This window comes from Fragaria vesca, linkage group LG2 (genome assembly GCF_000184155.1).
Source record: "Fragaria vesca subsp. vesca linkage group LG2, FraVesHawaii_1.0, whole genome shotgun sequence".
Taxonomy (NCBI): domain Eukaryota; kingdom Viridiplantae; phylum Streptophyta; class Magnoliopsida; order Rosales; family Rosaceae; genus Fragaria; species Fragaria vesca.
In genome coordinates this window covers 6,839,111-6,845,019 of record NC_020492.1, presented here as the reverse complement: position 1 = coordinate 6,845,019, position 5,909 = coordinate 6,839,111, and positions in this window count along the sequence as shown.

Genomic DNA, 5,909 nt, shown 5'->3' with positions numbered 1-5,909 from the left:
AATATCAATACCGCATAAAAACCCTAAATTCCCAAATTCGAAACCCTAGAATGACATATCGAAATCAAAATTAGAGGATTACATCACCTGGCGAGCGACGAGCAGGCGAGCAGGACAAGGAGAGGGCGACCGGGAGAGGGAGAGGGAGACCGGGAGAGGGAGAGGGAGAGGGAGACTGGGAGCGCGGTGAGGGCTCACGGAGGCGGAGGAGGCGGACTGGGCGTTAGCTAGGGTTTTTTCGTCGCTCTGTGGAGGCTGTCGAGCGCTGCGTTTTCTACAGTCCCGATACCTTAGCCGACGAAATAATTACTTCGTCGGCTAAACATTTAAATTCGTCGGCTAAAATATGAAATTCGTCGGCTGAACCTTTGAAATTCGTCGGCTGAACCTATGAATATCGTCGGCTAAAGTACTTTTTATACATTCGGCACATTGTGATTGTGATGATCAAACTTGAGAAACGAAAATCCCACCGTCAGATCTGATCATCATGATAAAATACATGTATGGGAGAAAATTCAACTTGATCTGACAAGGTTAAGAGCTCGATCCGGATGGTCAATCTCGTAAGTCAAACCCCTAAACGCATGAAAAAGGTCATTGGACCGTCTAAATTACATATTTTGGCCGGACCTTCAACTGAAAATAGTTTCAAACCGATGAGACGCAACATGTCGTATATTAGGGTATTCGTCGGCTAAGGTTTAGGGTTTAGGATTTAGGATTTAGCAGACAAAATATTAGGGTATTCGTCGGCTAACTGCATTTTAGCCGACGAATTATGGTATATTTCGTTGGCTAAGATGTTTTAAGCCAACGAATTATAGTATATTCGTCGGCTAAGATTGTTTAAGCCGACGAATTATGGGATATTTCATCGGCTAAAGTATAAAAAATACATTAAAAAAACAGAAGGTTTAATGTAAATCATACTAACTTCATGTTCATATATCACCAAAATTCATATAAAATAACAGAAATATGAATTCAACATATGTAAAATATAAAGGTAATACATTCTTTTTTATTATAAATTAATGTAATCGGAATTAAAACCAAGGCTTGTAATCGGAATCATCCGATGAGTCTTCTTCGATGTCAGAATTAATTTTTGGTAATCTATACATTTCCTCATCGCCAGAGTATTCGTCTGTTTCTTGATTTGGATCAACATCAATAAGCCTTGGCTCTTCATCACGAATTCGCACTGAACGACCCGCTTTAAAATTATTAAGGCGAACGGTAGAGGAGTTAGGAATACTTATTGCGCTGGGCTCTTGATACGCAATATCTTCTTCCTTGTCTTTGGCCTCTCCAAGTGTAGCCGCCCGGTAAATGTTTTGAGGGTGCACAAGGTTGACTACTTTCCACCCGTCACCCTTAGCAAGGTCATCAAGATAAAACACTTGTTTGACCGATGTGGCAAAAACGAACGGGTCATCTTCGTAACAACTTGTAGCAGTGTTCACCGATAATATTCCGTACTGATCGGTCTTCATGCTCTGCGGCCTAGTATCAAACCATCTACACTTGAAGAGGTGCACTGTCATGCCTTGCCCATAAACGAGTTCCACCACTGAATGGAGAACACCGTAATAGTCAACTCCATTCCGCCCACCATGTGCCATCACCCCAGAATTCTGTGTTCTCCGTCTGCTATCTCTCTGTTCACATATAAATTGCACGCCATTCACTTTGCACTTCGGATAAACTCTTGACATTATCGGCTTCATCGCTAGAAGTCTTAGTTCGTGCGACCAATTTGGGTGACCATCAAATTGAATATGGTTTATCTGCAACCAACTATTCAACTGTAAATATGGATAATTATGCAATAAACATAAATACATACAAAAAAATTGAATTATGTACCCAGCCGCCAAAATAGTTTACGAAGTCCTTGTTGTGGTACTCGAGATCACCTTGAATGTCTGGACAATATAGATGGATGTCTTTCCAGTATTCAACTTCTGGACAGTTAATCAATACCCACCAGTGGGCAATGACTAGCTCATGTGGTTGCAACTTGTTGGAGTCTGGCAAAATTCCATAAACCTCAACATCACTGGAGAGTATGGAAAGATTGAACTTTGGTACATCTACCGGTATGGTTTGCGAAGTTTCCTTCAACGCTCCTAAATACAACTTCATGTAGGTGACACACTCGTGCGCAATATATGCTTCAGCTATATATCCTTCAAGCGCGGATTTATTAGCCATATAATCTTTGTAGTCTCCAAGTTGCCTATAAATCAAGTTGCAAAGTGTTATGATTATTGAACATGTATATTGAGGAATTCAAGTGTAAAAAACGTACATTTCCATGGGATACATCCAAGTGTAGTGTACTGGACCGGTAAACAACAATTGCTCGGGAAGATGGATCATCAGGTGAGGAATGATGTCAAAAAAATTTGGAGGAAATATCCTCTCAAATTTACACATAATATAAATGATGTCCTCTAGCATTTCCCGGATGTTAGATTTTTTCACTTCCCGTGTGCATAACTTCTAGAAGAATCTTGCGAACGCTACTAACAGCTCCACCACCAAACGGAGAAGAAACGGTCGAATGAAAACAGGGAATAGACGTTGTAGTAGAATATGACAGTCATGACTCTTCAACCCGTACATCTTATTATTCCGGAAGTTCACACACGAGCTATATTTCCTGCATAGCCTGAAGGATACTTCACACAACTCATCCACCTGAAAATTACGTTCTTCTGGTCAGGCTTCACGGTGTAAGGAGCTTGAAGCATTTTTTTTCTTCCCTTTTTTCAACCACAGATGTCTTCTTATAAGCATTTTTTGTAGATCAATGCGTGCCTTAGTACTGTCTTTTGTCTTCCCCTCCAAGTTCAGCACTGTGCCCACCACACTGTCGCAAACATTCTTTTCTATGTGCATCACATCTAGGTAGTGCCTGATCAACAACTTACTCCAGTATGGGAGTTCCCAGAATATGCTCTTATGTGTCCAGAATTTGTACATGTCGGGTCTTTCAGGTATTGCCGCCACAATATTGGAATGATTGCTGAGCTGCCCAAAATCGTACTCATTAAGCACTGCTAAAATTTCTTCCCCCGTCCATCTTCTGGGAGGCACACACCGTTTTCTACGGTCCCATCAAATGCATGTGCATCGAACCACCATTCGTGATCATATGAAAGGAGAGTACGGTGACCCAATTTGCATATCTTGTTGCAATGACTGCTGCTCCCCTCATCGCTAAGGCACTCTGGATAAGCCTTGTATTCCCTAACAACGTTGCCCGATAACATCCCTCCTGCAGGAAAATCACTGATGATATCAACAATCACGACATACATCTGGAACATCTCGTGCATGTACTTGTCATAAGTAGGATGACCAACGTCCCACAAAAACTTAAGCTCTTCAATCAAAAGTCTCAAATACACATCGAGACAATTCCCTGGATAACCGGGCCCCGGAATCAACAAACTCAACATATTGTATTCCTTCTTCATGCACATCCTTGGAGGAAGGTTGTACGGTACCAAAATCACCAGTCATACACTGTATTGAAGACTCATGTTGCCAAAAGGGTTGAACCCATCGGATGAGAGCCCGAGCCTGACATTCGGACATCTGACGCAAAATGAGGAAACTCCCTGTCTATATGCTTCCAAGCCTCCTCGTCAGCAGGGTGTATAAGGGTATCTTCGTCATGCAATTCCCTATCAGCGTGCCATCTCATAGCTTCGGCCGTGTGTGAAGACATGTACAACCGCTTCAGCCTATCCCTCAACGGGAAATACCGAAGTCCCTCAACGGGAAATACCGAAGTACCTTCACAGGTTTCCTATTGCCTGCATGAGTCAGCTTATACCTGTCACTGTGACACACCAGACATGCGTCAAGGCCACCAAGGTCATTCCCTTCTGGATCTTTACCCCAGAAGAGAACGCAGTCATATCTGCATGCATGGATCTTGATGTAGGAAAGCCCAAGATCTTTCAGGATACATCAGATCTTATGATAAGTGGTAGGAAAACGATAACCGTGGGGCAGCATCGAAGCAGTGTACTGTAGATAATCATCAACAGCTTTCACGGTCGATTTTGTCTCAACTTTAATCTTCATTACGTCCATCACACTTTCAAGAACGGTCTTCTGACAACCGGAGTACACATGAGTCTGTTGGAAAGCAAGCAGTTTGTTGTACTTATCAATTCCAGCAGTGTTGACAACTCTAGGGAAGGGCTGCACCGGCTCAGGCATATACTGTCCTTGAGCGTATACACCGCTCTCATAAGAAAACATGTCGTTGATGAAGGCCGTTGTAGGATCGTTGGATGTACTGCCCGTCTCAGAAAATTGCCCATGATCATGCGGACCCCCTGATGATGTTTCATCATGATATAACCAACATGTGTACTTCTCCCAAAACCCGTTACTCTTCAGGTGCTGCTATACTTTGTTAATCGCAAATCGTTGCATATCGCTGCGACACTGACATTTCGTGCAATAGAAAATTGTATTCCCGTTAGCATTAGCCAGCGCATATTCCAGAAAACTCATAACTCTTTTACCATATCTTTTGTCCCATTTTGGAAGCGAAATCCAACTCTTATCCATATCCTGAAAATATAACAATATATATATATATAACTCTAGCTAATTATTAATTAAATTCCATATATAAAATCTCAATTCATTTAGTATTCTACGTACTACAACTAATTAATAACAAATTAATTAACACATATTTATACTTAATAATTACATAACAATATTTTATATCAACATCATCAACTCATATCATCAACAACTTCATACCATTAACACAATATTATAAATTAATTAATATATATATATCTACTACTTATTAACAACAACTTCATATATATTATCAAATCATCAACCAAATCGATCAACACACATATATATATATACATCCAACGTACTCAAAATCAATCAACTCAATCACACCTAAAATCGATCAACTCAAATAAAACTCAAAATCAACATATATACTCATGTACGTACCTATATATAGCTCCACAAACTAATTATGGACAGATTTCGACAACACCCAAACTTTTTCTCCCGTTTTTTCTTCTCCCGTTTTTTTTCCCAGATAAGCTGCTGTCCAGATCTGCAAATATAAGACACTTTAGCCGACGACATTTTAATTTCGTTGGCTAAACTTTTATATTTTCGTCGGCTTAAGTTTACAGACTATAGCCGACGAAAAAAATTCTTTAAGCCGGCAAAAATTTAATTTCGTCGGCTATGATCCACTTTAGCCAACGAAGGAAAATTCTGTCGGCTAAAGTTCACTTTAGCCGACGAAAAAATAGTTCGTTGGCCTGGTTTTTTTATTTTCATCGGCTAAAGCCTTTCTTTTGGTAGTGCAGGAGTTAGACAGTCTTATAAAAAATTACAAAAAGAAAGAAAAAAATTAAGAAAACTAAAAGAACTTTGATCTAAGCTTCATAGAAGTACAAAAAATTATTGGGATATTATATTTCGGATCCAGAAAAGGATCTATCAAGTAGAAGAAGAGGTCAAAATTCTCAAAGAGACTTTCGAAAAAGATCAAAAACCTCTTGATTATCTGAGCATCGGTTAAATCCGCCATAGCCATAGCTGGTATCAGAGCCTATTTTGCTCAAAAACAGGTAAAGAAAAAGGCTTATGCCACATAGTTGGCTTCTCTTGACAAACAAAAGATAATCCAAACTTAAAAATTATCAGTCATATTGTACTGCAAAAGGAACTGATAAGTGGGAAGTGTGTTTTCATACAAGGTATATTCAAGAAAATCAATACTCTATTGAATACGTTTGTAGAGTATTAAATACTCTATACGACGAACATATTAATTCATCTCCAGAGAGAGATCGGAGTAAAAGAGTTTGATCCATCAAGACCAAGCTTAA